This window comes from Pipistrellus kuhlii, unplaced genomic scaffold (assembly GCF_014108245.1).
Source record: "Pipistrellus kuhlii isolate mPipKuh1 unplaced genomic scaffold, mPipKuh1.p scaffold_m20_p_13, whole genome shotgun sequence".
NCBI classification, from domain to species: domain Eukaryota; kingdom Metazoa; phylum Chordata; class Mammalia; order Chiroptera; family Vespertilionidae; genus Pipistrellus; species Pipistrellus kuhlii.
Window position 1 is genome coordinate 42536902 of NW_023425438.1, and position 24483 is coordinate 42561384.

A 24483-nucleotide genomic window follows, 5' to 3' on the forward strand; every position below is an offset into this window, starting at 1 on the left:
TTTACTTTTCTTCTACTACTTTCCAGGGAAATTCTCAAAGTATGTTTTAACCTTTTTTCCATATCAACTGTGAGGGAAGCTTGAAGCAAGACTAGTTTAAAAAAAGAAAAGATTATTTCCTGATTTCTGGGGGAGGATAGGCAGTTTTAAACAGAAACGAGACAGAGATTGGGGATTTAGTTGGATATGAAAATAGCTATATTCATTAAGTAGAGCTATGCAAACAGCTGTAAATTTGGATAATAACCAAGAAAAGATATTTGAATTTCATTAGGGTTCTTTTTCCTCTTCAGCTAGCAAATATCTCACCTTCTAAAATTACTTCAATTGTGATTCACCACAATGTGCATGTAGTTAAAACTGAAAAATGTTTACCAGGTGAGGGAAGTTGATGAAACGAGCCAGGAGAAGGGTTTGGGAAATGTGAAAATAAAAACAACTCAGGGGACACACCACAATTTAGAAGGTATTTTAGGAAAGGTAGTGTGCAGGAGGATTTTGATCAAGTAGATGCTGCTGGTTCAAGACTAACCTGGAAAAGCTAGGTCACTAGGATGTTTTTGATGGTGAGCATTAATTCAAACCATATTTATTGAAAACTGATTGTGCTTTGGCTTCTGCACCAGATCCTGGAATAATAAGTACTGGGAACTTTGTTCCTCTACTTATAGATTTTATGGTCTGGAAGGAGAGAGAGAAATAAATCATAATTAATTAACATTATGATGAGAAGCATGGCAATGTGGAACATTACTGTATGGGTATGCATGGGGCTAGGGAAAGGGATCTGACCTGGGCATGGTTTAGTTGTATGGCCCTTGTTCTTGATTCAGGAGCTAGGTGTTTATGCAGTTATGATAGAGCATAATTATTGGTCTTATGACAATATGTGCATAGAGAATGTTGTAGGAGTTCCCAATTTATTCTAGATGTATTTGTTAGGTAAGACACACAAAAGGAATACAAACCAAGTCCAGGGGCTTTGCAAGAGTCTGCAAATTGATTTATTTGTGGAGACAATTCACAATTTTTCAGAATAGAATGGAAAATGGTAGGAAGGAACTTTAGGTAAGTTCAGCATTGCTAGAATTTAACCATTGTTGGAATGATATGAAGTGAAATACATAGAAAAAGAGAGGCTGAGCAACAGAGGATCCTTTGGATCATATAATAGAGGCTCAATTACTATGTGGTTGATGAATGAGGAATGAATTGTGATATGATAATTGCTTTAATTAAGACCTGGAAGATTATAGCTCTTAATAGTGGTTAATATGATACATCTCTTTAAAAACACACACAAAACTGTTGTTTTTTTACTGAAGGGGTCGATTCATATTATTAGGTCTAGTAATAATTAATGTCGTTTTCTAATACTTTTTAAAATCGAATTTATTTAAACAATACAACAAAATTTAATCAACAATATAGTTGCCGTTGTTTTCTACTACTTGTGCCCAACGCTCAGGAAGCATTTTAATCCCTCTGTTGTAAAATTCTTGTGATTTTGATGCAAAAAATTTGGTCAATGCATTTTTGAGGCATTCTTCATTATTAAATTTTTTTCCAAGAAGAAAGTTTTGCAAAGAACGAAACAAATGGTAATCGGAAGGGGCAATATCAGGAGAATATGCAGGTTGAGGGAGAACTTCCCATTCCAACTGGCGCAGTTTTTCAGCAGTGATTCTTGCAGTATGCGGTCGTGTGTTATCGTGGTGAAGAATTACGCCCTTCCGATTAATCAGCGCGGGTTCTTTTTCTCTTAAAGCTTGGGCTAACCTTTCTAATTGGGCACTATACACTGCACTTGTAATGGTTTGGTTAGATGGTAAAAGTTCATAATGAAGAATTCCTTTAAAATTCCACCAAACACACAATATCACTTTTTTCGCATGCAAATCAGGTTTTGGCGTGGGCTGCAGAGCCTCATTTTTGTCCAACCATTGAGGCCGCCTTTTCAAATTAACATACAGCACCCATTTTTCATCTCCGGTAACAATTTGCTCTAAAAACGGCAAACGGTTTTGACGAGAGTGGAGCGAACTGCAAATTGTGACTCTTTGATTACGGTTGTTGTCGGTCAACTCATGAGGAACCCATTTTCCAAACTTTTGGACTTTGCCCAGTGCACGCAATTGATTGGAAATTGTTTTCTGTGAACAATTTAAAGTTGTCGCAAGCTCTTGTTGGGTAATTTGAGGATTTTGCACCAAAAGAGCTTGAAGAGCTTCTTGATCAAAATTGGACACACGGCCTCGACCACTCTTGTCATCTAACGAAAAATTTCCCTCGCGAAATTTCTCAAAGCAACGCTGGCATTTTCTGGCGCTAACTGCATCTAGAGTTCTAGACCAAGAGCACTACAGATGTTTTTTTGCAGCCTCACTTGCTTTTCTTCCTAATTGGAACTCGTAAAGCATGCAGTGCCGAATATGCTCTTCATCCGCCATCTTCTTAGCCCTAGTTTTGCAACAAAAACCAAACCAAACACAAACTTTTTCAAGCAAAACTTGTTAATTGCACTTCACACGTTCTGTAGATACCACTTGTTTGAAGGTTATGTCAATACAAGTCAACGCCAAGCAAGATTTTAAACGAATGTTAAAAAACGAAATTAATTACTACTAGACCCGATAGTTGGCTATGAAATTAGTACTTTAAATTGTACTAACATTAAAAATAGACTAAAACAAAAAATATGAAAACATAGGTCCCGTGAAACTTTTGTGTATATTGATACGTTTGTGTGGCCTGTGTGGATGTGGAAAATGTGAAAATGTGCAGTACATATGGCTGTGGGTTGGTGTCAGAGTCCTCACAGTCCGTGATGGAGAGTTGGTTTCTGGGCATGTACACATGCTGTGGAGGAACCTGAAACTATGAAGTGCCCAGCGCCTGTAAACATGAGGTGCCCTTGCTCCTGAGCCTGAAGTAAACACCACTGGCATCAGGGCCACACTGTTGACTATAGTGGTAATGCTGACACCTGGCCTTTGTCTCAAGGTGACAACAGTGCCACTTCTCCAGGTAGTTCCTTGGTGTTGAGATATCGATACGTCAAGAGTAATGGTTCTCTCAGTTAATTACAGAGCCAAAGTCTCCAACTATGAAACCTTCAGAGATTCTCTTTGGCCCTCTGGCAGGTTTGGAGATTTCTGAGCTTTTTGGATGAGATCTGTATTCTTTCTGACCCAGCTTGGGGGAAATAGTGTTTTAGGAGGGACATTTGACTAGTTCTCTGCTTCATCTGCTTTGATCAAATGGTGAGAAAATAAATCTACTAAGAGATCTATATAATCTTTTTCAAAAATAAATTTCATTAATTTTTTACAGAGAGGAAGAGAGAGGGATAGAGAGTTAGAAACATCGATGAGAGAGAATCATTGATCAGCTGCCTCTTGCGCACCCCCTACTGGGGATGTGCCCATAACCAAGGTGCATGCCCTTGACCAGAATCAAACCCGGGACCTTTCAGTCCCCAGGCTGATGCTCTGTCCACTGAGCCAAACCAGTTTCGGCATATATTATCTTCTTTTATGTATGTTATCCAGAAGGTTTATCTCAGCAAGTGTTTCTTTAAGCAGCATTTCCTATAAGACACTGAGTGGCCTTTAAAGATGTGGTCCTTGTTTCTTCAGTTGTAATAGGTTGTGCTTTGTTAAAAAATACAGGAGGAGGAGAAGGGAAAGGGGAGATGGAGGAAGAGGTAGGGAGTAGAAAAAGAGAAAAAGGAGGGGGAGGAGGAGGGAAAGGAGGAAGAGGAGAAATTGATCCACATATAAATGGACGTGCACAATTGAAACCTGTGTAATTCCAGGATTAACTATATTTTCAGATGTTTAGGAGTCAATGTATGTTCAGGGCTGACTGGGACCTACATACAGATTTTCAACTGAGTAAGGTTACAGGGGTGGGGGTGGGGGAAAGAGGGCTTGGCCCCTCTAACGTCCACATAGTTCAAGGGTCAAATATAAAACTGATATGCAAAGAAAGGAGAGAAACTGGCTGGGCCAACTTAGCTTAGTGGTTGAGCATTGACATAGGAACCAGGAGGTCATGGTTTGATTCCTGGTCAGGGCACATGCTTGGGCTCAATCCCCAAGGTGGGGTGTGCAGGAGGCAGCCAATCAATGATCATCTCTCATTATTGATCTCTCTCTCTCTCTTCCTCTCTGAAATCAATAAAAATATATTTTAAAAAAAGAAAAGAGAGGAAACTGGAGTCATATAAAATGCTCAGTTAAAAATCATAAAAGGAAGAAAAAGATTTGAACACAAAAATAGGAACAAAGAATAAGAGCAACAAAAAGAAAATGGCAATGACTATGGTAGATATTAATCTAGCTATTTTAGTAATCCCTTCTAATGTCAGTGATCTAAATGCACCATTTAAAAGAATTTGTCGGAATGGATCAAATGCACTATTTAACTATACAAGACACCAACTTTAAAAATAAAGACACATAGAGATTAAAAGCAAATAGATGGAGAAAAACAAACATGCTAGCACTAATAAACAGGAGTAGCTATATGAATTTCAGATAAAGCAGATTTCAAAATAAGAAAAGGTATTAGGGTTAAAGAAAGGCATTATATAATGATGAAGGGTTCTGTTTCCAAGAATGCAATAATTCTTAACATGCATGACGTTAACAATAGAGCAGCAAATTATGTGAGGCAAAAACTGGTATAACTCGAAGAAAAAATAGATGAATCTATCGAATAGAATAGAGTCCAGGAATAGATGGTCATAAATAAAGTCAGTTGATCTTTGGCAAAGGAGCAAAAGCAATCCAATGGAGCAAAGACAGGCTCTTCAACAAAGGGTGCTGGAACAACTGGCCATCCACATGCAAATAATTGAATCTAGACACAGACTTTATATGCTTGACAAAATTAACTCAAAATGAATCAGACACTTAAATATAAAACAAACTATAAAACTCCTAGAAGATAACAGGTGTAAGCCTAGATCAGTGGTCGGCAAATTCATTAGTCAACAGTGTCAAACCACGTGTGACTTGCGAGCCACATGAATAACATTGGGAATAGTAATCTGACACCGAAGGTACAATCTCTGAGAGAAAGAAATCAGCTGCACTTCATTAAAATTAAACACTTCTGCTTGGGAAAAGGCAGTATCAAGAGACTTAGAAGGCATGCCACAGACTGGTAGAAAATATTTTCAGAAGAAATATTTGATTAAGGACTATTTCCCAAGATACACAAATCCTAAAACCCAACAATAAGAAAAAACCAACCAACCAACCAACAAACAAACAAACAAAAAACAAAACAAAAAAAACAAGAGTGGGCCAGCCTTGCCAGCATGCCTCAGTGGTTGAGCATTGACCTATGAACCTGGAGATCATGGTTTGATTCCTGATCAAGCATATGCCTGGGTTGCGGGCTTGATCCCCAGGGTGGGGTGCGCAGACAGCAGCTGATAAATGATTCTCTCTGATGTTTCTATCTCTCTCTCTCTACCCTTTTCTCTCTGAAATCAATTATATATATATCAATATATATATCAATATATATATATCTATATCTATATCTATCTATCTATATATATATATATATATATATATATATATATATATATATATATTTTTAAGTGGGGCAAAGACCCTAATAGGCACTTTAAAGATGTATAGATCACAATGAGCATATAAAAGGATATTCTATATCATATGCCATCAGAAAGATGCAAATTAAAACAGCAATGAGATGCCAGTACACAACTATTAAATTAGCCAAAATCTGAAACACACCGACAGTATCTAATTGTGATGAGGTTGTAGGAACTCTCATTCATTGCTGGTGAGAATGCAAAATGTTACAGTCACTTTGGAAAACAGTTCTGCTGTTGTTGTTTTTGCTGTTGTGTGTGTTTTAAATGAAACTAAGCATATTTTTACCATATGATTTAGCCATCTCACTCCTTGGTATTAACCCAAAGAAGTTGGAAACTTATACAAAACCTTGCCCAAGGATATTTATAGCACCTTTATTCATAACTAGAGGCTCAACACAAATCGTGTGTGGGTACAGTCCCTAGGCCTAGCCTCAGATCAGAGCCATCTTCCCCTGCTGCCAGCAGCTGGCCTTGCCCCGCTGCCGCCACCCACTAGATTATTCCCAATTTGCCACCAGGGATAGGAGCCTTACAGCACAGGGGTGTGGGGGAGAACCAAGAGATCAGCTGGTCCTGCCCATTCATGGCCCACCCCTGCTGCAGGTCACCCTCTGTATGTGGGGTGATTGACAGGGTAGATGCCTTGGCTTGGCACCTCCCACATTCCCTAATACTACCCCCCCCTCCCCCAGTTCTCCTTTCACCATATGGCAATCAGAGCCTGTGGGCCGTGGGGAGACACCAAGAGGTCGGCCATTCCCGCCTGCTTGCAGGCCTCACCCCTGTTGTGGGTTGGGTTCTGTGTGTGGAGTAACCAGCAGGGCAGGAGCCTTGTCCTGGTGTTGCCCATATCCCTCACCACCCATCCCAGTTCCCTGTTCACCATCTGGTAATCAGAGCCTGCTGGCTAGGGGGGACAGGCCAAGAGGTGGTCAGTGTATCTTATAGTGATTGGTCGAGTGGTCATTCTGGTTGTTATGCCATGATGGTTGCCAGGCTTTTATTATATGGGGCTAGAAGCCTGGTGCACAAAATTCATGCACGGGGGGTGGTCCTCTCAGCCCAGCCTGCACCCTCTCCAATCTGGGACTCCTCAGGGGATGCTGGTATAGGCCTGGGTATCGGGCCTTAATCAGCAGTCAGACATCCCTCTCTCAATCTGGGACCACTGGCTCCTAACTGCTCACCTGTGTGCCTGCCTGATCCCCCCTAATGTCCCCAATTGCTGGCTTGGTTGCCCCCGCATTGCCCCCCACTGCCATCCTGGTCACCGCACACAGCCCACTGTTCAGTCATTTGGTCATCTCTCACTAACTCTGCTGCCAGCCTGGTCACCCCATGTAGCCTGTTTGGTTGTCTGTTCAGTTGTTTTGGTTGCAACAGTCACTTAGGCTTTTATATATATATAGATAGTAAGTGTTAGAAGTAACTAAGGTATCCTTTAGCCTTTGAATGAATAAATAAACTGGGGTACATCCAGACAATGGAATATTATTCAGTGTTAAAAGGAAATGAACTGTCAAGCCATGAAGAGACATGGAGGAACCATAAATGTATATTGCTAAGTTGAAGAAGACAATCTGAAAAGGCTGCCTATCATGTGATTCCAACTACCTGGCATTCTGGAAAAAGGCAAAGCAATGCATTGGAGACAGTACAAAGATCAGTGGTTGCCAAAGGAAGTGGAGGTGGGAAAGAGATGAATAGGCCCAACACAGAGAATGTTTTTAGAGAAGTTCAAAATACTTTGTATGTCATCATGATGAGCAATATATGTCATTATCTGTTTGTCCAAACCAATTGAATGTACAACACCAAGAGTGAACCTGAAGGTAAACTATGGATTTGGGGGCATTATGATGAGTCTATGTGGTTTCATCCTTGGTAAAAACAAAATGTACTAGTCTGATGAGTCATGTGGGTAATGGAGAACTATGCATATGTGGGAACAAGAGATATATGTGAATTCTCTGTACCTCTTGCTCAATTATGCTGTACAGCTAAAACCACTCTAAAAATAAAATCATAATAAAAAATTAAACATATCTAAAATTGAACAAATAAAAATTATATCTTTGCTTAATGCTCTAAGATACCAGTATTCTCACAATGTAATTATATAACTAATAATGCAAGATGAACGTTGACTTCTACTTTTCTTTTTCTCTTTTATGTGTCTGTAAGATGTCAATGTACAAGGCATAAAGATTTTATCTTGTTTGCTGTCTAGGGGAAGTGCTGTCATCTTTCAGTGAAATAGAAACGTTTTCATTGGCATTATTTCCTAATTTGTAAGCATATAATAATGCTGAATAAATAGAAATTATTTTTTCAAGTTCATAAATGCCTACTTGCACTGAATTCTTGATTTAATTGATACATTGCTCTTTAAAAGTATCCTGTATAACAGGAACTGTGCTTGTTTGTGGGACTCTAAAGATGAGAGAATGCCTGTTTGAGGGAGGAACATAGAAATGATGCTGAAGAAATCAATGGGCCAGATTTCCCAGAACGAGTGGGAATGAGATTCTTGCAATATCTTCAGAAAATGAATTTTGTAAGACTGTACAGGAGGATGGGACGTGGAAAAGTGTTATTGGTGTAGAGTTACATTTCTCGGATTCCAAAATCCCCTGCCCCATAAGTCAGTTCTGAAAAGGTGCAGCTGGGAATTTGGCAAAGCCAGAAACAAGGCTAGTGTCCAGAGTTTCCATTCCATACTATAGCCAGGTGTGGTTCAGCATCCAAGTTAATTAAAGTCCATTTGTCCATGTGAGGAGTCCAATATGACTGTGGGCTGCGTGGGCACAGTGGAAAGCACCCCTGCCACACGGAGAGCCAGGAACCCTGCACATGTGAGAGAGAGAAGAGAGGGAACTTCCTTGGTTTGGAAGTTTATATATTCAGTTGTTGTGCACTTGCAGGGGCCACACTTATTCTGATCGCTGACTGGCTTTCAGGTGTGATTGACCGGCAATCAGTTAGGCAACTCCCCATTTCACTCAGTCCTTGCTGGGCATGAGTCTAACCTGCCTTTGTCCAGTCCCTTCCCCTATCAATCAGCAGGAAATAGACTTGTTAGAAAATGTTAACTGCAACTTTTTGGGCAAAGCTGTATACTTGGCGTGCCTATATATTCCATCTCCCCTTTTACTACTCCTTTCCTGTTAAATAATAACCAGGTAATTGCAATGGCATCAGAAACATGTACTAATAAAGAGGAAGTTGTTGTGCCAAGTAGTCATTGTTGCTGCCTAGAGTGTGTGTGAACCAAGACACAGAAGACAGAAGACAGCATGCTTTTATTGAAACTTGAGAGATCACTGGGAGTTGTCTGCTAGGCAAGAGAGAGTAATACAGAGGGAAGAGTTTTGCCTAACCCTGCATGGGTAAGTGGGCATGTGTCCTAGGAATAGCAGGTTGGTTCGTGTGTGTGTGTGTGTGTGTGTGTGTGTGTGTGTGTCCCCACACACACACGTGTATCTTTATGTGTGTATGCATTGGGGTCTTGAGAAGCTGTGAAAGGTGTGAGAAATGCATGTATGATGGACGAGGTATGAGGAGCATGTATTGTGTCAATCTTTTGAGATTAAAATGATTTAGACATTTTTCACAGAAATAATTCCTGGTCCGAACATATTCCATTGATGATTTATTTTTGGAGCCTATTGTTAATTTATGTGGTGTTTAGCTACTCATCACAAACATGCTAATATTTTTTGTTCAAGGGTTTTTACACTTGATGTCTTAAAAAAAAACCATGCTTAGTGAGGGAAAACATATTTTTTTGAATAGCCTTAACTCATAAGGTTGTTTGTTAAAATATATAATGATGAATTCTTTGATCAACAGGTTGAGTATATACTTATATAGTATAGATTTGTTAAAATTAAGTATTTGTGATTAGAAGTCATTCTTGGGGGGAACTTGTAGCACTGAATTGATATTTATTTTTTATTTTTATTTTTTAAATATTTTTTTACAGAGAGAAAGAGAGAAGGATAGAGAGCTAGAAACATTGACGAGAGAGAATCATCGATCAGCTGCCTCTTGCACACCCCCGTGGGATGTGCCCACAACCAAGGGTCATGCTCTTGACCGGAATCAAACCTGGGAACTTTCAGTCTGCAGGCCGATGCTCTATCCACTGAGCCAAACCAGTTTCGGCTTAATTGATATTTGGATCTAGGTTTTTCCTATTTCAAAATACATTTAAAAAAATTAACAATCTAAAATTGATGAAGTTGCCTGAGGTTGGCGAAATTGTCAATGTTGGAATAACTGAGTTTTTTCTTCATAAAAATGTCATTGAAAATCTAAGCTTGCTTCTAAAGAATTAATGACATTTCTCTTGAATGAGGTCCAGGCTGCATTATTTTTTGTTCCATCGAAGCAATTCAGATTATTCCTGCTGATTTCTAATTTCAGCCATGAATATGACTTAATATATGCTAAGTTATATTTTTCTCCAGTGGAATTTTTCTCCTGTAGCATTTAGGTTACTTTTGACTTACATTTTTTGGCCTTCATCAACTTTTACATTTTATCTTCTCCAACTTTTCTATTTATGATTATTTCTATTCTTTTCGATATTTTTTTTCCCCCATGAGATTTTACCCTCTAGTCATAGGCAGCAGCTTCCTCCTGTTTCCCCCTCTTCACAGCTGTGCCCTTTGGGCATGTTTTGCAGAAACCCAATAACTCCGCCTTTGGAGCCCAGATGGGTCTGGCGAAGGATAGGATAAAAATAGACAGAAGCTGATCACTGTGCTGCCGGAACCCCACTTTTATTTCCTCTTGCACTGAGAATAAAGTCCAGGTATTTGCCCTTGTTCTGGTGCCCTCTGATGACCCATCTCTGTCCCTGTTCTCATATGCCACCTTCCCTTCACTCTCCCAGGCTTCCTTGCCAGTTGCCCAGATATTTGAGAACTAAACATTAAAAGTAAGAGTCATGAGAATGGTGTTTTGTATGTTTTATCAGTGAGATAATTACTGGAGGTTGAGTTTCAGAGGTAAAAGCTATGAAAAGTAAAGTTATTATTTCAAAAGCTATAGTTCTCACTAACCATTAAAACAACTTCTGTGCAGAAGAGCAAAGAGTACTTGTTTCCTAAACTCCTACTGACAGTTTTTCCAGCTGCTTTGATCTTGAGAACACTTTGGATCTTTTTTCAACTTTAGAAGAACCCAACTTTGAGTTGGTCATGGGAATAATACTGGAGGTTGGGGTGAAGAAGAAGGGGACCAGGTACTGAAGGCACCAGTGATCTGGAGGAGTTGAAACCCAGGGTCCTGGTACATGATGGTGGAAGGAAAGGCTGCTGAAGGGAAGCTAAAGGGTATCTGCTTGTGTGCATGTGTTCATATGTTCTCCATCCCCCCCCCCCCCAATTTCTATATTTTAAAGCGTTTTGACATCTTGGTGCTCTGGTAGACCTGGAAATACTGCACCTTCCAGGGCTGGCTAATTCCTCAAAGTAGTAAACAACATGCCTGGGAGTATGCCTTTTATCTGTAAACCAAGCAATTCAAAGCTGTTATCTACATCCATCTCCTCTACCTAGCTGTTACATACCAAGACCACCCCTGTATTTCAAATGATCTGATCCTAAACATACTGAAATGAAATTTTTGGACTGGAACCCGGATTCTTTGTCCCCCGGGGTCGAAGAAAGAATCCCCGAACAGAAGGTGGTATAGCAAAGGTAGAAATTTATTAAAGAACAAGTACAGACTCCCATGTGTGGAGGGGGAAGCGTCCCACAGAATGGACTCCCACATGGGGAGGGGAAAGGGTCCCCTTGAGTGCCTTTTCCCTGTGGCTTATAAAGGCTGCAGATCCTGGTGCCTTGGCATCCCCTCTGATTGGTTACTATTCCCTTAGACTGGTTACTATAGTAACTCCTGGGCTCAAAGGTGAAACATCACATTTCCTCCCCTCTTTCCTTGTTGTTTTCCTATCCCCTTTGGGCTTTCTTCTCCTTCTGAATGAAGGGCTTCCTTCCCTTTATTTTGTAAATATAGGCCTTTTCTTCCCAGCTCCCTCATTCTATGGAAATATACCTGAAGCAGCTTTTCAGCTCCCTATTCTATGGAAATGTATCTTCTGCTTCTCTGCAGCCCTGTGCTTCCTCCAAAGTCCCTTTAATTTCCAAAATTTATTAAAAACTGTCTTTTTCACCCCCACAAATTCCTGTTTCAGTACTCAGACTTATATTCCTCCTCAGCCATTCCTGCTCTTAGAAAGCACAGTTAAGGCTCTTGGCCATCCTCCTCCTTCTTCCCATTTCGTCCTTTGACCCTGGTGTTTCCCCATGAGGCCCTGCAGTACATTCATGCCTCCTCATCTTGGGACCCATGGATAATAAATTGTATTTTAATGGCATTGAACTCTCCATGTCATACCTCAGTCACCTCTATGAATTAACTCCCAGGCCCATTTACAACAATGACTAGACGCTATATGTCCAACGACAAAGAACTGGAGTGGAACACAGCCTGCGATGCTCAGTGGTTGAATGTCAACCTATTGAAACAGCAATTATTAGGGATAAAAAAGACAGGTTTAGGAAATTTTAGAAATTAAAGGGATCTTGTAAGAAGCACAGGGTTACAAAGCAGCAGAAAGTATATTTCCATAGAATAGGGGAACTGAAAAGCTACAATAGGTCTATTTCCATAGAATAAGGGAGCTAGAAACAGCAAAAGGTCTACATTTACAAAATAAAGGGAATAAGAAAACAATAAGGAGGGGAGGAAAACCTCACATATGGATGTGAGGTTTGACCTTTGAGCTCAGAAGTTTCTATAGTAACCAATTCAAAACGGAATATTGACCAATAGAAGGGCTATCAGGACAAGGGACTTGAGGCCTATATAAACCCTGGAAATAGGAAGTTGGCGGGATTCTTTCCTCCTCCCTACGTGGGAGTCTGTGCTGGGAGATTCATTTCTCTTCACAGGTGGGAGTCTGTACTTGTTTTTCAATAAATGTCCACCTTTGCTATACCATCTTCTGTCTGAGGATTCATTCTTCGACTTTGAGGGACAAGGAATCAGTGGGAACTATTCTGCCCAGGGGAACACCATGTGTTCCAGTCCAAAATCAAATATCACCATGAACCAGGAGTCAGGGTTTGATTCCCGGTCAGGGCCAGGACATATGCTTGGGGTTGTGGGCTCGATCCTCATTGTGGAGCATGAAGGAGGCAGCCAATCAATGATTCTCTTTCATCATTGATGTTTCCATCACTCTCCCTTCCTCTCTGAATAAAGAACAAATTTAAAAAAATTGGGCAGGGAAATTAAATAAAATAGCTTACCATGTCCTATTTATACACAGAAACAATAGTCTTCAAAACTGACCTACAATGTGAAGAAAACAATAAGTAAAACAGGTTAAAACAGTGTACACGTTGGCCTCAATTTTAAAGGAAAACTTTCTATGATAAATAGTCTGACATGAACTATCTCAACGTGTATTGATTATGTGAATGGAATTTGAGCTAATTTTTCTTTCTGTTTATATTTTCTATTTTTTCTCCAATTATTGTGAGTCATTTTCCGTAATTAAAAATCTAATATAAAAGTGGCATCATTTGCCTAACTTTTGCCTCTTTGGGCCTTAGGACCTTGATTGAGATGCTAACATCAAGCCTCTGACTGCAGATACACACATTCAATGTTGCTAGTTGGGTGGACATTCTGCTTCTTTCTACAACCAGCATATTTTTTTGAAATAGATGTGTTTGTCTCTAACCTGAGAATTATGCCTATTTTACAGCACACATAAAAAGAGAAACCTGCCAAAACCGGTTTGGCTCAGTGGATAGAGCGTCGGCCTGCAGACTGAAAGGTCCCAGGTTCGATTCCGATCAAGGGCATGTACCTTGGTTGCCGGCACATTCCCGGTAGGGGGTGTGCAAGAAGCAGCTGGTCAATGTTACTCCCTCATCAATGTTTCTAGCTCTCTATCTCTCTCCCTTCTTCTCTGTAAAAAATCAATAAAATATATTTAAAAAAATAAAAAAATAATAAAAAGAGCAACCTATAGTGTATTTGAAATAGTTTCCACTTCTTCCTTTCTGAAAACTGGTTAAAACCCTTCATTGTGAAGACTTGTGGACCTGGCTGAATTCTTTTCTCCAGCCCTTGGGATCCTGTTTTGTGTGTACCATGACAGGTTTTTTGTTTTGTTTTGTTTTGCATTTTATCAGACTCTTGTATCTCTGTTGTGTTTTCTCAGCATTCCCTCTAAGCCTGTACATTTCCGTGGTTTACCTTTTCTCCCATATGCTGTGCCAATAATGCTGTCCACCTTCTGTGTTATCTCTTCATTTTGCTTTATCTGTCCATTGAAATGAAATGTCTACTTAGGTGTGTATGAAGTCTTGCAGGTATTCACTCTGCCAGCTCCATGCTTGTTAGGTAGGATCCATATCCTATAGACCCATGAGAGGGATGTTTACATTTCTTCTGTGTGGGTGGGGTCATTTATTCTTGGTCACCAAGTTGCAATGGTTTTCCCACTACTCAGCATCACAGAGTCACTGCATGTCTCCCAGGAAGCACCTTAGTAATATTGGCTGTTTAACCAGGGAGTTGGTACATAACAAACAGGTTCATATATATGAGAAAGAAAATAGGGGAGCAACTTTAGGGGCTTATGGCCTAGTTCAGTATCTAGTTAAACAGTGATCTTACTTCCCCATTTTAACTCGCTTAGGCAGAGCTGCAAAGCCCACAAAGGGGCCTGCCACAAGAAGATATATACACGGAGTGGCCAGATCATTATGATCTCTGAGTGCATAATAATCTGGCCACTCTGTGTATATCCTATGTAATAACAAGGCTGATATGCAAATTCCCCCCCTCAACCAGGAGTTCGACTAGCAGGCTGGCTGGCCAGCTGCCCATGTCCCCTTCCCCCTGGCCAGACTGGCTGGACCTATGCACGAATTCATGCACCAGGCCTCTAATACACACACACACACACACACACACACACACACACACACACACTCACACCCTGAGTGGCCAGATTATTATGTGTTCAGAGATCATAATAATCTGGCCACTCAACGTGTATCAAAACCTCCCCACTTTGGCAGTTCAGGCTTTGGATCAGAGCCCTCTGGACTAGCAGTGCTGTGTAATAAAGGTTTACTATCCTGATTACCCTGGGTGCTGGCTGTCATTCTCCTGGACCATTTGCCACAACATTTAGAGGGCAACCATTTTAGATAGTAGAGGAGTTGGTGGGACTTTTTTCTTGAAAACTTAAGATAGCTTTAGATGGTTTTGTTTTATAAATATATAAGAAATTCTAACTCTTACTGAGACTGGTTTGGCTCAATGGATAGAGCGTCGGCCTGGGGACTGAAGGGTCCCAGGTTCGATTCCGGTCGGGGGCATGTACCTTGGTTGCGGGCACATCCCTGGTGGGGAGTGTGCAGGAGGCGACTGATTGATGATTCTATCTCATCGATGTTTCTGACTCTCTGTCCCTCTCTCTTCCTCTCTGTAAAAAGTCTATAAAATACAATATATTAAAAAAAAAAAAGAAAAAGAAAAGAAATTCTAACTCTTAAGAGACACAAAAGGATTTAGTAAACTGGAAACATAGTTGGGACTTAGGGAGTTCAGAGCACCCCAGACCCTCCCTCTTTTTGCAGTGTATACTCTCCAGAGTAGGCAAAAACAATCGGCTCAAGTTTGAAAGGTTGAATTGCTGGCTGGTTATTTTCCACAATGCCTCATTTTCTGAACCACTTACTCTTTCCCCCATCTGGTCTTACTTGAAGCAGTGTCTCAGCTGTTGTTATTTTGTAATCCCTTGGATGAAATAACAATTATAGTGTATTCCATTGAAGATAGATTTGTTTTATATCCCTTACATTGTAATTCACATATTTTTAAACCTCTTTGATTTTCATGTTTCAGCAGACTATATAGTTAAGGGTATATATTTCTTGATTGTGAAATAGTAGCAATAGTTTCAGAAGCATGTGTTTTGTTTTTTCACATTTAGATCTCTATATAAGGTTAATTTGTTTCTTTGCAAGAATATATATTTTAGGTCTTTTTATGAAAGCAAGAATTAGAATAATTATCATTATTTATAAAATACTGTTTAGTATAAAAGTAACTCCAAAGAAATTATAATGGCTCTATAAAGTCATAAGTAGAAGGTACCTAAAAATTCATGAGTATACAATACACTATAATTCAATAAAAATTGTGTGTAAAGCCAACTTACTTTATATATTTTTTGCTAATCCTCTCTTGAGGATATTTTTTCCATTGCTTCTCAGACAGAGTGAGAAAGAAGGGGGGAGGGCAAGAGGGGGAGGAAGGGAGTAGGGAGGGAGAAACATCATGTAAGAGAGACACTTAGACCAGTTGCCTCCTGCACACATTCTGCCAGGGGGTGGAGGGGGGAAGGGCAGGGAACAGACGTGCAACCTAGGCATGTGCCCTTGACAGAACCTGGAACCCTGTGGGACTTGAGCTGACACTCTAACCACTGAGCACATTGGCCAGGGCAAAGCCAACCTATTTTATAACAAAACTTAGAATGTTGTGTTTACATTGAAACAAGTCCCCAAACAGAAAATTCTAAATAAAAATATACCTTAAAGTGATAAATATATTTCCCTAATTGGTCAACAAATGTGAGGATTAATAGTATGTTCAATACTATGCTTCTGTTTTGCTGTTACCTATGCTGGTAAATCTATCAGACTGGTGGTGGCAAGTGCAATGTAAAACCAATTCATGTGGCCTGAGACATGGTATACAGCTAAGTAAGGGTTGTTACAGTGAGCATGAATAGTTGTTCCCAACAGAATCACCATTAACATTTTAGGTGGGGTATCCTTTGTACTGTGGGACTTTAACTGTGTACAACATTAAATAATTATCGAGCCATCCCAATATTATCTGACTGATGCAGTCCCCAGTTAAGCTCTGCTGGTATAGAGAAGGGGCTGGCCAACTTTTTCTGTAAAGATCCAGATAATAAATATTCTCACGTGTGAGCCATACACTTTCTGTCACAACTACTCAACTCTGCTATTGTAGAATGAAAGCAACCATAGATAATACAACAGTAACAACAAAAATAATGGCTGTATTTAATAATACTTTATTGACAAAAGCAGGAGGTGGGAAGATTTTGTATGTGGGCTGCAGTTTGTTGACCCCATTCACATGTATCACCGGTCTACAAATTTCAACACAAGGAAAGCTATTTGAAAACAGTAATAGTATGTCAGGAGGGTTTGGGTTTCTAATAACATAAAATCATATCTATAAGCATACCTTGTTTTGTAATACTTCACAGGTATTGCAGTTTTTACAAACTGAAGGCAAACTCCCACCACTACCAAATATATAGATTATGAATTTATGATTTGATTTATTGTGGTCTTGAGCCAAACCCTCAATATCCTGGAGATATGCCTGTACTGTTTGTAAAGCCAGGATGGTTTCAGTCATGGCTAAATGAATGTATCATTGTCATAAAAAACAACAACAAGTGCCTTTCTTCTTTCCACTCTGTTATCCTCTGTTGTTATCATTATCTCCATTGACACAGCAGTGCCACATGTAGTAACAGTCCTGTGAAGGGAAGAGTCCCATGTCTGTCTATCTTCCAGAACTCCCCAGGTGGCATGCTGACGGATCTCATCTGGGACCAAACACAAACTTGAACTAAGAAATGCGAGAACAGAAGTTTCAATTATTTAGAATTGCACACAATTGCCAGAGAATAATCATGATTCTCTCTCTTGGGATGGAAAAGGATCCAGCCCTGACCCAAACCTACAGATACCCAGTATTTGAATAAATGGAGATTGTGGTTAAGAGAAAGTGCAGTGGGCTTCAGGGTGTTAGTGGAGGGAGATGTCTGTGCAGTCTAGTATTTTCCCCATTAATTATATTATACTTTAAATGCAATTCTGTCTTTAATGCTATTCAAAGTTTCCTTTGTTTCCCATCTCGTTAAAGGGAGCATTTCATGCATTCTTTTTCTTGGTCAGAGAGGAGGGAGGAGTGATAACCAAGGTTCTACCCATTGACTGCGGGCTCTACCCATTAAAGAGCCATGGAGAGCCATGCCTTCCTGAGCGGTCATGAAAGATAGTATTTAAATTTGATTAACAAAGACGACTTGGTAGTTTTTCAGGAACCCTCAGATAATTGTACACAAGATAACTTGTTTTGTATTATAACACCTAAAAGTAATCTGTTGAAAAGCATTCATACTGAACTGTGATAATTATTTATTTTAGTGCTAATGGGAATACAAAAGTCCATCTGGTTCTTTCAGATGCTGCTGCCCTCCAATTTCAGATGAGGGCAGGTGATTTGCCAAGGGGATCACTTGGGAAGTAAAGACAGAAGCATAAACTGGTTTTCCAGCTTCATGTACTACATTCCCTGCTTCATGTACTACATCACAGCATTCCTGCAGCAGAGTGCCTGCTCAAAAGGAGCAGATGCTTGTCAGGACAGATGGCTGTAACTCAAGTTCTGAGCTTTTTCCTAGAGTTCTTCCTGAATTTGGAGCTCATTAATCTGTCAGTGGTGGGTTGAGCAAATATATTTAGATGCACCTATATTTACTTTAGTCACTTTTGAAGAATGACACTGCAATATTTTGTGGGTAAATGTGTTCAAGACACTCTGGTTCCCCTCTCTCTCACAGCACATCAGCCTAGCAGTGCCAATTTTATAGAAGCCTGTTTTATGCCAATCTTATACTTATGTGTCGATTCAAAAAGTCTTAAAATTTTAGTCCTCACCTGAAGGAGCTCAACAGTTTAATGAGCTCCTGACCTGAAAGACAAATGAATGAACAATTAAAATAGAGTGTGATATATAGCACAGTATAAGACAGCAAGGCTGGGTCTGAGCAGGTCAAGAAATAATGTCTGAGTTGACTCTTAAAGGATAACTGAGAAAGTCAAGTACAGTGGTGCCTCGCATAAAGAACGCCTCGCACAGCGAACGCTGCACACAACGAACTTCCTTTCATGATTCATACAACGAACTTCGTTTCACACAACGAAGTCGCCCGAGCTTCCACGACCGCTTTGCCCGAGCTTCCACGACCGCTTTGCCCGAGCTTCCACGACTGCTTCGCCCGAGCTTCCACCAAACACCACATCCATTCTTCAGCCAATGGATCAGCAAGTTATTGCGAACTTTAAAAAACTCTACACTAGAGCCCTCTTTAATAAGGTGTTTGAAGAATGCGAGTTTGGTGGAGACAATATGACTGTCCGAAAGTTTTGGAAGGAGAAATTTGATGTCCTTATGGCAATACGACTTATACAGAAGGCCTGGGAAGAAGTGTCACAAAGGACCCTCATTTCTGCTTGGAAGATGCTTGTGCCTTCGTGGACCCAGGAAGAAGCAGTAGTTGATGACACAGAAGTGGTGAAGGACATCATCACAGTGGCCCAAAGGTTGGAATTAGAGGTAGAGGAAGAGGATGTAGAGGAGCTTATTGAGGAACACGAAGAAGAGCTGACAACTGAAGAGCTCCAAGCACTTCTGGTCCAGCAACAGGACAATGCTCAAAGGGAAGTGTCATCTGATAACGAGGAGCAACAATCAAACAATCAACCAATCCCAACTGCTGACATCAAGAACATCCTGGTCAAATGGAAAGCAGTTCAGGAGTTTACCAATGCCCACTATCCGGATTCAGCTGAAGCAAACAGAATCAACGATCTTTACTCCGATACTCTTGTCCGTTATTTCCGGCAGATGTTGGAGAAAAGAGAAAAACAAACGACTTTGGACAGGTTTTTCATGAAACCATCGGCCAAAAAGCAGAAAATGGATGAAGATGTGCAAGATTCGGTAGACTCTACTTAGTCTGTCTTAAAATTAAAAAAATGTGTGTGTTTTTTTTTAAAAAAATTATGTTTTTAGATGTATCTAAATAAAAATAACAAAAAATTTATCTTTTTTTATGTCATCTTAGCATATTTTATGCTACAGAACGAATTATTTTTTTAACATGCATTGTTATGGGAAAAAGCGTTTCACATAACGAACTTTTCGCATAACAAACTTGCTCCTGGAACGAATTAAGTTCGTTGTGTGAGGCACCACTGTACTAACAACAGGGAATAAGCTTCCCTGTAGGTGGAGTGATGGGGAAAAGGCTTAAGGCATCCAGGAATATGAAAGTTTAGAGAACAGGGAGCAGGTCACTAAATTTAGAGTTCACAAAGTCTTAAGACACAAGGTAGATGAATGCTGAGCAATAAGTCTATGCTGGAGGATAATAAATATCACTGAAATTTTATCCTTAGGCAAAGGGAGTCATAAGAGACTTTCAGCAGAAAGTGACATGCTGTGATTGATATTTGAGAAAACCCACTAAGGCTGCAGAATAAGAGGAAGGAATAAAAAGAGTTGAGACTGAAGACAAAAGAGGCTGTTTCAATAATAGAAAGAAGAAATGAGACCCATCATTAAGGCAGTGTTGACAGACAAAAAAAGAAGTGGCGTTTCCTAAATATTGGGGATAGAATTTAGTAGAATTGATAATCCTGTCAATGCAAGATGTAAGAGAAAGAAAAAAAAATGACACCTATATTTTTGACAGAGCTTGATAGATAGTGGTTCTGTTCATTGATCTATGAATATACAGGAGTTGGACCAGTTTGGGGTGAAAGATGATGAATTCAGTTTCACGGATGTTGCTTTGAAGTGTTTGAAAATCTAGGAAATGGTTGCATAGAGGAAGCTGGAATTGAGGCAGGAGCTCTGAGCTAGAGAAGTAGATTTGGGAGTTTGCAGCATTATTGTAAGTCTTTGCCATGAATGAGACCACCCAGAGAAGGTGTGCAGATCAGGGAGAGACAAAGGACAATGATGGAGTTTAGGGGACCAACATAAAAGGCATGGGAATGGAAGAGGAGGTTGACAAAAAGACCAAGAACAGGATGCCAAGAGGGAAAGGAAGACCAAGAGAGAGTGCTGTCCTTAAAGCCAAGGATTTAGAACACGGTCAATATTGTCACATACCACTGAGATGTCAAGATAAGAAGTGAAAAGGGGCCACTGGATGTTTTGAGATGATATATTTTTAAATTTTTATTTAGGTATGGACTATGTGATCATTATATAAGTTGAATATGTGTATATATACACACAAACATACATAAATGCATATACATATATAATTAAGTGCAATTTAAGAATTGACCTAAATCCCACCACCCAGCATAACTTCTGCTAAATTTTCGATATATGTCTTCTCAGACTTTTTCTATATGCAAATATATACTCTATTTAGAGATAGGTCTCTATATAACAAAATGAGTTCCTACTATAAAAATATGAGACACTGCATGAATTTGCTCCTCATTCTTTCCCAGAGACCATGATGATCTTCTCCTCATCTTTCCAATTTTAGCACATAAGCTGGTGAAGCATTCGGTGTCCACTGAATTAAGCAGCAAGGAGATCAAGTGTAACTCTGCAAGGCTCATTTCAGTAGGCTGGTGAGGACAGTCACCAGATTGCTGTGGGATGGATGGGGAATGGGTGGAGGTAGAATGAACATTATAGACTATCCTTTCAAGAAGCCGGGTTGGGAAGGGGAAGGGAAATATAGGATATCAAGAGAGGAATGGGATGGAGAGCATGTTTTGTTTTCACTTTTCAGTTGGATAAGACTTTCCACTGACTAGAGGGAGCCAGAAAAGGGGGAAACATTGAGGACCCAAAGAGGAGGCTATGATTGGTCAAGTGAGTCATGAGAAGGCAGACAGGAATGGGGTGCAGGAAAGAAGAAATAAGCTCCATTTTCACTTAGGCAAAAGGGAAGGAGGTGAAGTTGAGAAAAGATCTGATGAATTTGCTAATGGGTCGCCTGAGGTGATGCTGGTCACCTCAGAGAGCATATGGCTGATTGAAAATGTCGTTATTTATTTGATAAAGGCTTAAAAAAAAAAACTTGCTTGAAACGAAGAATTGACTTATTGAACTGGATCCAGTGTCTGTCCACTTGAATCCCCAGATGCTTTAGTTAACTTAAACAATCTACTAGGATCTATTGTCCACTTATTTCTTTGAAGCTACGTGAAGCTGAATATTTTCTTAACTTGCTTGCCCCCTGAGACTATCTGGGAAATACAGTACTTAACCGAGGGAAGTTGCATTGCACATTGAAACAAATCCTGGTTGAATTCCATTAACCTTGGAAAGTGACTTAACAGCCTTGTGCTTTAGTTGCCTTGACTGTACAATACTAACAGTAACACACTTTAGCCAGTGACCAGGAGTATTCAGTGAGATCTTTGTTGTTGTGAATGCAAATATTCTGAACTAAATGGAAAACACTGCTACCTGGAGATGTACATATTTAACGGAACCCCACTGGCATTTTCTAAATACCAGGGTGCATTTTATTCTTGTATTTATGGAAATATATCACCTAAGGTCTTTTCTGGCTCATGAGTCTAAAATGAAATGTCACAGAGGAGCAGAAGGAAAGCTGAGTTGTTGTTTTCCGTTTTCACATATGATTTTTTATATCAACAGGCTTGATGAGGTAATTTACCAGAAGGTCTATAGGCTGAGTACCACTGGTGTTGAAATATCAGCCTCACTAGAGAAGGCTTCTAAACACATGTAATTGCTATTAAGTGTTACGGCCTTTCAGGTCTGGTGATTCACTTGCAAGGGGCAAGGATAGCACAGTGCAGGCAAACCATCTCCCATTTGCTAGAGCTGCCAGCAGACACACAGCAGTGTCTGTTCCTGTTGGACCAGGTGAATAAGCCATTTTCCATCGGAAACTGAAAGAACCATGAGTGTTTAGGTTTATATTATTACCGTATTTTTCGGACCATAAGACGCACTTTTTTCCCCCCAGAAGTGGGGGGGAAAAGTCCCTGCGTCTTATGGTCCAAATATAGCCTATACATATACTTTAAAAAAAAAGTTTTTTTACTTGCCCGGCTCTGTGTGGTCTCTGTGTGCTTGCCCGGCTCTAAAATGGTTCTAAATGCTGCTGTTTACTTTACAGGGTTGATTACATGTGTTTATGACTGTGATGTTGGGTTTTAATGCACATAAAATATTTTAGGACACTATTTGTTTCAGAATCTTTTTTTCTTCATTTCCCTTCTCTAAAAACTGGTGCGTCTTATGGTCCGGAGCGTCTTATGGTCCGAAAAATACGGTATTTCTCTGTGAGTTTCTGCAACTTTTTCCTTAACTGACCAGCACATGTATGAGTTTAACATTGAATTTAAAAATAAAATACAGTAGCCAACTAGAGCTTGCTTAAAAATAATTCGTAAGTACTAAGTATTCTTAAAATAACTAATAATATAAAATAGCTCTTAAGTATATATCTGCTTTTATTTCTTCATATTATACCTTTTAAAAATTTTTATTGATTTATCTTTTTAGAGAGAGAGAGAGGAAGGGAGAGAGAGAAACATTGATTGCCCCCCCCCGCCATCTATTTATTCGTTCATTGATTGATACCTGTATGTTCCCTGAGCGACAGGGGATCAAACCCACAACCTTGGTGTATCAGGACGAGTCTCTAACCACTCAGCAATTAGCAGGGCCTTTATATTGTGTCGTAATATTCTGATTACTTTGACTTCTTGACTCCCCATCCTTGGGTTACTTGACTTCTTTCCCTTTAATCTTGGTCAGTTTTGTTTTTCAGCATTTTTCTGTCAACAGTTTAGAAGGCAATGATTATTTCACCATCTTGTTGCATAATATCACTTTGCCAGTACTTGCAGAATTTGGTGCTGCTGGTTACTTCTTTATCACCTGACCTAAGTGTCCAGTTGAAATGGTAGATTAATGGCCCTACCATTGCCCATTCCTAGCTGAGCTCACTCTCTGAGCACTCCTCTCTTGGTGGATGGGTCCTGCTTTTCCAAACCAATGAGTGAGAGCAAGTTTTATCTCACCATTCAACATTGATGTTTTCCATTGCACCTACCTGGGCCTCGAACACTTTGGGTGGCTAGTTCACATGCACTGGATGAATGAATGAAAGAGTGAATGAAGAAAGGAAGAATTGGAACATATAGGATCTGTCTTTTCTACTAGAGTATTAAAGGTATTCTGAGGAACGAAAAGTGCTTTTTGTTTTGGTTTTACTCTCTAGGAAATAGATCCCACTATTGAAAAGATTAAAAAAAAATGTATTCTACAGATGATAGGAACAAACCAAAAATCTCCATTTGTGTCCTACTGAGTTTGTAATCTAGTGGGTTATATAAAACTAATGGCACTTTCTTAAGAATGAGCCAGTGAAGAATAAAGTAAGATTTTTTGTAGCAGACTGTACAATCCAGTGGAATTTAGGGGTCATGGTGAAGAGCAGCGTGAGAATGTCAGCATTTGGACATTGGAGGAGGAAAAGGAAGATGTCCCTGGTGGGGACTTTGGGAAGCAGTATAACCCTGTGTTATAACGTGGTCCAAACCTGATTGAAGCAGGTGACTTACATTAAAGAAATAAGGTTTAATAGTGCATGGTCAGATATTGAGTTGGGCCTTCTTCAAACAGGTCGTGTTACAAAGCGAACCCAGGACTTACTGGGGAAGAGAGTTAAGCAATCATCTTGGCCCTCTTAGAAAAGGAATGTTTCAGATAAGTAGTTTGGAGTAAATTATACTAAAGAGCAAAAGATAATGAGAGCAATTTGCTGGTTATTTTGCTGTAATCTGTATATGAAATGTTGAGATTCTGTTGAAGATTAGAGTTGCATAGTTATTGCCTGTGGAGTTCTAAATTACAGGAGGTTAGAAGGACACAGGCTAAATTAATTGCCAAAG

The 24483-nt window shown here is 39.8% G+C and overlaps 1 protein-coding gene and 1 non-coding gene across 4 annotated transcripts in view; one reads left to right on the forward strand and one right to left on the reverse strand.

The window, feature by feature from the left end:
- The window catches only part of CTNNA2 (catenin alpha 2), a 1074738-nt gene that overhangs the window by 91044 nt on the left and 959211 nt on the right, over positions 1-24483 (forward strand). The gene's annotated exons all lie outside the window — the stretch shown is intronic.
- On the reverse strand, positions 21001-21103 carry LOC118717913. The gene has a single exon (XR_004987658.1). It is a non-coding gene; the product is annotated as a U6 spliceosomal RNA (small nuclear RNA).